Genomic DNA, 11623 nt, shown 5'->3' with positions numbered 1-11623 from the left:
CCTAAAAAAATTTCTTCTGAAAGTGATTCTTCATTATAGATCGTAGAAAAAGTATATGACACAACTCTGGTGGTAAGCTAATTACGAACTCATATTACATCACTCGCTCGCTACGCTCGCTCGTGTATAAACTTCGTTCGTAATTAGCTTCTTACCACCCTCGATATGTAATATACTATTAACATAATCTACATTTTATTAATTTAATACAAACAATGTTTCAACCCTTTGCGTTAAATACATTTGTGAAATGTGAATAAAATATGTATAGGTGGCTTTAACGTTTAAATAATACCTGTTTTTTGTTGTCATGCACCTACTTGAATTGTTCACAGTGTACGTCGATCCTTGGTAGATAACACAACAAATTTCATTGTTTTCCCACCACTGTATTAAATTTGATATTGTTTTTGGTGCATTTGCTTAACTTTTGATAATTTATTGATAAAATTATTATACTGTCAATCAATAGGAATATTTATGCTTTATCTCTCATTATCAACATAGATCAAGATGTACTTGTTTAAAATCTGAAAGCAACATACACTTATCTACAAGATATATTTTTTATAAATTAAAATGACCCCATGCATGGATCAAGATGATGAATATTAAAAACAGGGCGAATATGAACTTTAACTAAAAACTGCAAAGTGACCACGCTGATTTTATCCGCAGTGAACATGAGAAAAGTACGATTCCGATAAAACAGACCTATTAATCATCTGAAATCAAATACGAGGCTTCAATTATCCATGTAACGGTATGGTGGGAGTGGAATGAAAATTTATTATCGTTTGTTTAACATCAATAGGGCGTTTTTCCGCAACGACTAAGCCATGGAACATGTATATTTTTTTCTTTTTTTTATTACGAGGAAAGTCATTACTGTATTCTGTTTGATTACCCTCTCTAAATCAGTAAAACTATCCTAAAGTCCAAGTTATTTGAAATTGCTGGTTGAGTTGGAAAAAATTGGTCGAAGAATCTTTCGACAGAAATTGCCTCGCCCCTGAAGTCTATTCTAACAAATCCTGCTCCTTTGAAAAATCATGAAATTTGATTTTGCGATTTTGGTTCTGTGATAATCTCGATAAATTAAAAACTAGTGGCGTAAATAACACCCCCGCAGCCTCTGCGCCGCGGGGGCACAAATTCCAAGGAGATGCAGTCCGCACAATGCCATGAAATATTAATTTAAAGTAGATAACTGCCGGGAAAAAATGTATTCTCAGTACATGCTCAACTCAACAGTAATTGAGTGTATATGGTAGCGACAGTACTGTTTTGCCGTGCTCTGTAGTTTTGTGGTTATTTGAAAAGAAATTGGCGTTCAATTTTTGTAAAGTTGGTCTTATTCGCAAGATCTTTACGTGGTCTTTTTGACTACATAAGTGGTTCGTCACTGGTGTAATCCCTCTTCACAGAAGGGCCGTTGTAAGTTACGATTTACTGCAATTATCTTATCGTGGCTTGTTTTTACCTCTCACCTTTGTCTAATCAGTGAATTCCCCTTCCGTGGTCCGACTGTCTCGTGTACTAAGTCACCTTGAAAGACCCCAAGGTGCATTTAATTGTGTCCCTGTGGTTGTTCCTCTAATTTTTTGAGAATCTGCCGATATGCCTGCCTCTTGCTTTCATTGTGAAGGCGCTGTAACACCTACCACCCCGTCACTTAAATGTAATGGAGCTTGTAAAAAGCACTTCCACGTAAACTGTTTGAATTTACCCGAACCCGATCTTGTAAAATTTACTGTTAATAAGGATCCATGGAGCTGTTCTAAATGCTTAATAATGACTAACATTACCTCAGCACCTATTACTTTTGCCCAAATGGAACAACTTATGAAAAATCAATTAGATGTACTTAAAGCAGAATTTTTCAATAAAATAGATGACTATTTTGGTAAACTGGATAATAGAGTTTCTGCCGTTGAAAATGATGTCAAATTGTTGAGGAATGAATTAGATACTTTTAAAAACTCTGGGACGTGCAATGTCGATAGCGTTATAGAAGAAATTGAAGATCGTAAGCAAAGAGCATCTAACATCTTATTATTCAACATTAAAGAATCGTCAGCAACAAACGTCGCCGAAAGAGTTGCCGATGACTTTAAAAAAGTTGAAGCCATTTTATCACCTTTAGGAGCATTTCCTAATCCTAAAACAATTGTTCGACTTGGAGTTTCTAAAGATAATCATAATCGTCCAATGAAAATTATTTACAACAATGAAAACGATGCAAAAGAAGTATTAAAGTCCAACAAAAATAACAAAAACCGAAATAACCATTTTTGTCCGGACTTGACGGAAAGACAAAGGAAGCATATAAATGCAGTTAAGAAAGAATTGCAAGACAGGCTTTCGAAAGGAGAAGACTTGGCTTTGAGATATAAACATAACACTCCTTATATAATTAAACGTAATTCTTCTAAAAATGTCCCAAAAAACTAATAAACTGTTACTATCATAATGTTGGGGGAATAAGATCTAAATTAGAGGAATTTTCAATTAATGTCAATAGTTGTGTTTATGATGTCGTAATAATTATAGAATCTTGGTTATGTGAAAAAATACAAAATGAGGAGTTAATGTTACATAATTTTAATATTTACCGTGCAGATCGCAACGAAATTACTAGTGCCAAATCTCGAGGAGGTGGAGTATTGATAGCCATTAACAAATGTTTGAATTCTTCGATTGTATATATTGGTGAGGTTGTTGAAAGTCTTTATGTTTCTCTGAAATTGAACGGTTCAGCTTTCATCATAGCGGGTGTCTATATTCCTCCGAATTCGCACATTAGTGCATATGAATCACATTGTAATGATATGGAAATAGTGTCAGAAAAATTTCCCGATCATAAATTCATAGTTACAGGTGACTTTAATTTACCTGATATTAAATGGACCCAAAACGGTGTTGAAGGACATGGGCATACTGTTCTTAATCAAGACTGCTACGATGTTGTACTTAGTACTTATTCATTTTTAAATTTAACTCAAGTTAATCTAATTCCGAATAATCGAAATACTTTTCTCGATCTAATCTTTACAAGTGTAACTGAAATGAAAATTTACCCTGCAATTGATCCACTAGTAGGGGATAGTATACATCATATTCCTTATTCGTGGTCGATCTGCACCGCTTCAAATCCATCTCTTGAAATAGAATACACTGTATTCGACTTTGCAAATGGTAATTACTTTCTATTTAATGATTATTTAGCTTCTGTGTGTTGGAATACATGCTTTGAAGGTTATGAGCTTGATGAAATGATAGCGATATTTTATGATATTATATATGAAGGTTTAGAAGTTTATATTCCAAAAAAGGTTATAAAAATAAAATCTTCCAAATACCCTCAATGGTTCAGTTCTGAACTGAAAACACTGTGCTACGAAAAAAGGAAAGCACACGCTATATTTAAACAATCGAATGAACTTCAAGATTACGTTTATTTTAAGAGTTTGAGATCAAAATGTAAACTACTATCGAAAAGTCTTTATAGATCGTATGTGGATACTGTCAGCGTTTCCATTATTAACAATCCTAATGTCTTTTGGAAATTTATTCGAGAAAGGAAAGTCCCTAACAATATTCCAGAAGAAATGTCTTATTTAAATAGAGTGGTGAATGGTGGTAAAGAAGTTGCCAATTTGTTCGCAGAATTTTTCTCATCGGTCTATATGGTTAATGATTCTTCTAAGATAATTGATAGTCAATTTAAAGATGAAGTTATTGATACGGGTTTTATAATAACGATTAAGGATATATTTAACACTATTTCTTCGTTGAATGACTCTACAAATGCTGGACCAGACGGTTTAAGCAATGTATTCTTAAAAAAGTGTATATGTACTTTATCAATACCACTATTTATGTTATTCAGCAAGTCCTTGGATACTGGTGTATTTCCTGATGTTTGGAAACTGAGTTATGTTAAACCTATTTTTAAATCTGGTCAAAGGAACAAAGTTGACAACTATAGAGGTGTTTCCAATCAATCGGTTATCCCTAAAATTTTCGATTCCATCATAGCTAAGCAGTTACAGTGGGCAGTTTCAAAATTACTTACTAATCAACAGCATGGTTTTTGTAAAAATAAGTCAACATTATCCAACCTTTTGGAATATTATTCGTTTCTCAATGAATCATTTGCGAATAAATGTCAAGTGGACGCTGTTTATACAGATTTCGCAAAAGCATTTGATCGAGTGGATCACAATGTATTAATTTCAAAGCTTAATAGACTTGGTTTTAGAGAATATTCCATAAAATGGGTTAAATCGTTTCTTACTAATAGGTGGCAACAGGTTAAAATTGGCAACCACATTTCTGATTATTTTGAAGTTACATCTGGAGTACCCCAGGGCTCACATTGTGGTCCAATTTTATTTCTTCTTTTTATAAATGACTTGAGTTATTGTATTAAATCTTCAAAATTTCTATTCTATGCAGATGATCTAAAGATATATAAACAAGTTTCATCCATAACTGATTGTCAGGAATTACAAAAGGATTTAAATAATATATATGAATGGTGTGAAACAAATTTTTTAAAACTGAATTTAAATAAATGTCATAAAATTACATTTTCTAACAAAAAAAATATGATCGATTATGATTATTATATTGGGAAAAGTTTGCTCAAGCCTGTTAGTGAAATTAGAGATCTCGGCATACTTTTTGATAATAAACTCTCTTTCAAAAGTCATTATCGATACATATTTAACAAGGCTCTGCAGATGTGGGGATTGATTTGGCGCCATTGCAAGGATATGAGCTCTCATGCACTTAAAGTGCTATATTGCTCTCTCGTGCGTTCTGTTCTGGAATATGCTTCTTCAGTTTGGCATCCAACATGCGACACTCATATTTCATTGTTAGAGCGTGTTCAAAAAAAGTTTTTGAGGTCTATTGAATTTAAAGAACATCATCTACATCAACAAGGTGAATATGAATGGGTCATGAGCTTCCTCAATATTAAATCCTTGGAGATACGTAGAGATATAACGGATTTATGTGTTCTTCACGCCATTATTAACAACCATATAGATAGTAATGACTTATTAGCCAAACTAATGTTTAGGGTTCCAAATAAAAACTGCAGAACTACTAGATCTTGTAAAATTTTCAGAATTAACAAAGCATCTACTAATATGTCAACTAACCACCCATTGCGAAGAATGATGAAACAAGCAAACGAACTATCTAATTTTGTAAAATTTGATATTTTTAACTCAAACCTTGTTGTATTTAAGAGAATGATAAATAATCTTGTATAATTCGGATAATTTAAAATTGTTTCTTTTTGTGTTTATTGTATGATCATTGTTATAAAGATAATTAATTAAGTTAATCATATACCTTATGTATTTGTAAGTTTAATTTTCTTACTTTTTGTAATTGGAGTTATTCCGTAATAAACTAATAATAATAATAATAATAACTTCGACTGTTTATGTTTGTAGTTCGACAAAATTCAAATTTGATTGATTTGGTCTGCTCAAAACAGAGGAGATGACTAATTAAAATTAATCTACAATGGACCAAAACTTTCCATATTATTTTGGTTTTTAAAATGTTGTTATAGGTACTTATATAAAGTATTTAAATTTTTTTCCCAAAAAACTTGTATTCCTTGGGTAACAACTCAACAGGTATTCATAAAAATGTAGGAGTATGTCACTTTATAAAAATTGTAAGATGACGTCATTTGGGATTTCAGAGCATTCGGGTTTGCAGGTTCAAAGTTGAATTGCAATAGTATATTGTGCAATAAGTTTTGAAAAAGATTCTTTTCACACGAGCTTGATGTTTATTAGCACGAGCCGCCAGGAGGGTGCTGAAAGCCAAAGGAGTGTGAAAAACATGTTGCACACTATACTCAAATGATAAGTAAATTAATTGAATTAATGTTAATTTCTATGATATTTCAATGAAAACGATTAATATATGTATACATATATACACAAAACAATACTGTCTAGTTTTGGAAAAGTTCTGGTAGCTTTGACTTTATAGACCGCCGGCGATTGCGTTATCACAAGATCGTGTCCGAACTGTGGTGCAAAATTTGCTTAAACATCAAGTACATGGATACTTCTAGCCGAATTGCGGTTCGTTCTCGAACTGAATAAATCTGAAGAAGAGTAGAAACATTGAAGAAAACCAAATATTTCTTAGACTCAAAGAATAAAGTGAATTTTTTATATAAAAACGAAAAACCACATATTAAAGAGATCTGGTTAGTACACAGATCTTCATAGAATCTATAATATAAAAATAATGAAATTTTCGGACATAATTTTGTGATTTGTGTTAGCAACAAATTTGCTTCGTTAAACAATTTTAGCAATTATATCTTTGGGAATTACGTCAGTAATAATAACGTCTACCATCGATACAATTTATTAGTATGTATGGATGTGATCAACGGTTCGTTTTTCATACATAACACGATCGAAAAGTAATCAAAGTGGATTTACTGACAGTAAATTTGGAAATCCATATAGTATGTTCATGTTATTTATTAAATTTTTATAAAGTTTTTGATTCAATTTTTTTTTAGTATTAAATAAGTGTGTTGCAAAATTTTGTACCACAGTTCGGTTGCGGATCAAAAATGCACTACAATTCGGACAGGCCGTATCACAATTCTCAGCTGTAAATCGAAGCGATTTCAGCTATTTTGTCCATTTTGACAACACTGTGTGAAAAATTAGCACACGGTTTTTGCACACGATATGTACAATTAGTATCTTTCAAAGTGAATGCGTCGTGTATTTATTTTTCATCACTTTTTATAGCAAGTGTAGAAAAATTAGTCTCAATTTAACAACGGTACGCTTTTAATGGAAAGATAGCAGAACGCCGCTTTCGAGGTTGTTCAGGACTCCACCATCGCGATATTATGACTTTCGATGGCCGTTTCCAGGCTTTTCTTGATTCAAGCGCTACCGTCACCGATGATAAGTCATATGCTAGAAAACCCATCGAGGCGGCATATGGGTTACCTCGAAACAATATGCATAATATAACACTATCAACAAAAATTTCGGGGAAATTAATTGGATCATTTCTGAATCGGGAACTTTTCGCATTGGCATTGGCCGGTTCACCATTGAATTAATTTTTACTCCAACGATATTAATATTTTAATAATAAGAAATATATTTACTTTAAGCTAAGTTTTGTAATGTATAATTTAATTTGGGACAACCCATATGCTCCATTTTTAAAAACAATATCATTTTTAAGTTCGATTTACATACTTTTACAATTTTGCGATGAGGTAAGAGGCCTTTTGTCGTCTGCACGATAATTTTAAAGCACACCTAAAATTTTACTGTAACCAGTTCAATGGCTTCGAAGATTATCCGTGTAGACAAATCTCCAACAGACATACGACAGGCGACAAACAGACGGAAACGGGTGATAGACCTTTTCGTATTGTACAAGTTGTGAAATGTTAATAAGAAAGCAAGAAATTAGATATTCGTCTAAATAATTATTACACGTAAAAAGACAAAAAGGTATCTAAAATTTGATAAAAAGAACAGAAAAAATGCAAAATATTGAACAACAACAGATTACCGTCAATTTGAAAGTTTGAAGACAACTCATGGCTGTCTTTGATTGCGTTTTATGTTGATCTCTCGGTAGAAACTGTACCCAGATAGTTGTTGAAACGCGTCGGCAATTCGTTGGAATGTTCGGTGTCGTGTGAATAATAACGTATTTGTGTTAACTAATATTAATTAAAACTCTGACGCTTATAGTTATAATAATAAGTAGATAATTGTGGGATAATTAGTTTTAAATTTTAATCAACCTTGTGGATGACTCGAAGGACACTTATTCACAGCATGGTAACCCAACAGGAAAATGGGAAAACATTAAAGGCGCCAGCAGGATTTTCTTAACCCTTAGCAGCTTTATAGTTTTTCCATATTCATTTTTGACGGTCTTGATAAGATTGCATACCAAGATACACAAAGGAAGTAGTCAGACTTTTATCGCACTGCTGTGTTTTTTTAGGTTGGCATGATTATTTTAATGAAAATAACTAGCGAGGTTAATTTTTGGAAAGAATAATGGTGAAATTATTCAATTAGTGCAGTGTTTACCGTTTGGAAGACAAATAATTCGTGCTGGAGATAGTGTTTCGACGGCGGTGAAATGGTTAATTTATCGAAAAAGCATGAAATACTGAAGTATTATTGCTTAAACCTTGTTGAATTTCGTATTTCATACACTTTTTTACGTCAACTTTGGCATGTTTGCCAAACTTTCGTAAGAAACATTTCAAATCTGACAACTGTCTTTACGTTGACGTCCCTGAATTCAAGCAGAGTCGCTTAACACACGCCAAGTCGTACACCAAGCTTGGAAATAAATGCCGATCGGTTATATTAATGTTTATGATTTTTTTGTCAGGTTGGCAACATATTTAAAATTGGTATTTATGACATCAAGTCAGTAGCTGACATCTTCTCAATACGTTTGTTAGTTAAGGTCGTGTCAAAATGACAACTGTAAAGCGACGTACTAGCGTTGTTGCCAACCCAAAATTTGCTTCAATTATTATTAGTCACCCAGTACTTATTTTCCGCAAATTCTTTGCAATCATTTCTGTTCCACGAAATAAAAAAATACTGTAACTTTTAAATACGCTGATTAAAACTTTAGATAACTAGTGAACAAACTAATATATTCTAAACCACTAACGTACAATTATTTTTGTGACCTTTTAGGTAAGTATGGTAATAGACGAAACGTATAGGCGCTAGAGGCTATGTACGAGGCGCCTACTACCTCCCACAAAGAAAACCTACAATGCCTACACTACAATTTTTGACATTTATCGAAACGAACCGTTTCCAAAACATCGACTTCTTCACTTTCAACAAACGAAAAAACAAAATCAGGTGGTTTCAGTAACGACTGCATCAATCATTATTGTTACTTTTAGCACAAGCAACCGAAATCGATCCCGCTCATTTGCATAAAAAGTGTGGTTGTAAAAACCCATTCATTAAAGAATCTGAAATTCCATTCCGGCTACACATTTCAACGAAATTTTATGCAATAAATTTTTCTTTTTAAACAGCCGGCTGCTACTACAAAGTTCTCCCAACGTAATGAACATGCATGAAATGTTTCCAGTAGGTAGGATGAGAAAAGTTCTTGTGGCGTTTGACTCGTGTTGAAATATGGCACGAGCCATTCTATGCAGAATGCCGCAAGGACTTTATAATTGGCTCTGCTTGAACTGCATCTAATGGTCTTCTGGTGTCGTTGATGTTATCGTTTATTTGTTCTAACTCATGTAAGTGCAGAAGGTAACGAATGATGTGTCAAAAACAAGACAATAATTTAGATGGTAGTAAAACCGCAAAGGTCTTGCATAACGGCGCTAAATTGGAGGAGGGTGGGTGGGAACATCCCATATAATTCGCCCACGGTTACTCTTTAATAACAATCAAACTGTAAAAATTTAGATCTTCTAGACGTAGGTTCAGCTTTCCCCGGAAGGCCAAAGCATACGCCTCGTATAAACTAGACAAAATTGCAAATGGATGCAACCGAATCCACTCAAACGACTTAAGTGTCGTGTAGTTCTTCGTGTAGTTTTCGGTCGACTACATCTGTAAAGACCGGTGAGTCTTGAAGAAGTTGATGACAGGCATTAATTCAACCCCAGGTCAAATTTTACAGTCGAAGAAAGTGATTTTACGTCTGCAACGACAATAAAACTATGCAATGAGTTTTCCTTTCTTATTTCACAGTCGATAAACAACTGCTACACAATCACCGCTAGAACAAAATACTCTATCCCTAAGCAACGATGATCGACGCAATTAATTCGTCTTGCATTGCGACTTTCCTCCAGATTATTATCCTTGAATATTCACTTCCACGTCGAATTGATGCGCCATGAAATCCGTTCGATGGATATCGACACTTTCGGTCACGTGACGCTTGCAACGCACTCCATGCTAATTAGGTTACGGCGTTGCAAGGTGAGAGTGACACTGTTAGGGTAAAATCTAAAACCACAATTATCTCCGACAATAAAAACGAAAGCGATACCGATCGACGCTTGCCATGTGTTCGACAAATCGCACTGTAGGTGTCTCAGAACCGAAAAAAGTGGGTCATCGTTAGAGCAAAAAAGTCTGTCATACCATATTGCAACTTCCTATAATTGCCGCTCGGGATTAATACGAAAGTATTGACCTCGTCTGCGACCTACAGGTTCAATCATGAATGCGTGGGCTGCGGTTTTACAACCAGAATTAGCTTTTACGTTATTTGTACACAACGATTACGTTTAATTATCGATTGCCATTACGCCGCCAGGCAAAAGCGGAAGAATTGTCATCCGTAAATTTGCGGCGTGGTCGCTCGTTATACTCGTCTGGCATAAACAGGGGAGATCGAGTTTAACGGCGGCGATCTGGAGGTTTTCCAAACGGTGTAAATCATGAAGATGCTTAAGACGTGTAAAAGTCAAAAAACGATAAACTGGGTTATGTAAAGTTACTACGAAATTAAACGCGGATATTTTCATAGCACTAAACGTCTCTAATGGATGCTATTGTTTTCTTCACTTTTAACAAACTGAGTGAGAAGCGAGTGTAAAAGATTCCGGAAAAAGAATTCCTTGTGTAAAGAAAATAAAAACAAATCGGTCAAAGTTACGACTCCAAAAAGCCGATAAAGTTTGTGATAGTGAGAAGTTACTTCTGTGCACGCTAAGAGCGTGACATTGCTGTTTTCGTCTCACTATCACCCAAGAGACTGGTGGAGGACTACAGCGTGACCATTAGCAGATTTATTTTACATTGCGAATCACTGTATTTTACAGAGATCGTAGATAGCGTATCTACCAGGTCAAAATCTGTTAAGAGTAAAATACATACATAAACGATCACCATAACATTCAATACAAAGTGAAACACAAAGAAAAAAATTATAACGTTTCATAAGAGTAAAAAGTTGATTGATTGATTATATTGGGAAAAATTACATGACATTATTACCATATGAATATCAATACAATATTTGCATATATTTTTTACGAATAGGATATACACCATAATAATAATAATAATACACAGATTATGTCGAAATGTGAACAACATTTACTTTTTAATTAATGCCGATAAATTTATGTTAGTTTCTTACAAGAGCTTAGTCACAATCACAGAAAAACTGAAATACCTAGTACTTGACCGTACAATTATAGATTATGGAATAACTATGATTCCGGCAAAACGTTCCGCTTCTTTGTGGATTCCGTAGCTGGAAAGGTTGAAAACGATGGCTTTATAAGAACTAACTGATTGTCAGAAGTGTCTATTATATCTATTAGAATATTAAATAATTTATAAGTGTGGTCGTACTGTTAAAAACGCAAAATTGTAGGGTGTGTCTAATTAACATTATTCTGCTTCAGACACATTTAATAGAAGACCAACAGACTGTAATAACCCCCTAACCAAAGCATCAAAGATTACAAATTTAATTTGTAAAAAAATGTCACTGGTTTATTTAAATATACGCTACACTTTTTGCTTCTTTAGTAATCGGGGAATGTACTTCTGATAAGGAA

At 33.8% G+C, this 11623-nt stretch overlaps 1 protein-coding gene across 4 annotated transcripts in view; it reads right to left on the bottom strand.

The window, feature by feature from the left end:
- Jvl (javelin-like) overlaps positions 1-11623 on the bottom strand; it is a 110735-nt gene that overhangs the window by 30797 nt on the left and 68315 nt on the right. The window lies entirely within an intron of this gene.

The sequence above is a fragment of the Zophobas morio genome, unplaced genomic scaffold (genome assembly GCF_036711695.1).
Source record: "Zophobas morio isolate AGI-343-1 ecotype UQ-CSIRO unplaced genomic scaffold, CSIRO_AGI_Zmor_V1 ptg000011l, whole genome shotgun sequence".
NCBI classification, from domain to species: domain Eukaryota; kingdom Metazoa; phylum Arthropoda; class Insecta; order Coleoptera; family Tenebrionidae; genus Zophobas; species Zophobas morio.
Note: the sequence above shows the minus strand (reverse complement) of the source record. Positions and strands in the feature narration are given on the sequence as shown.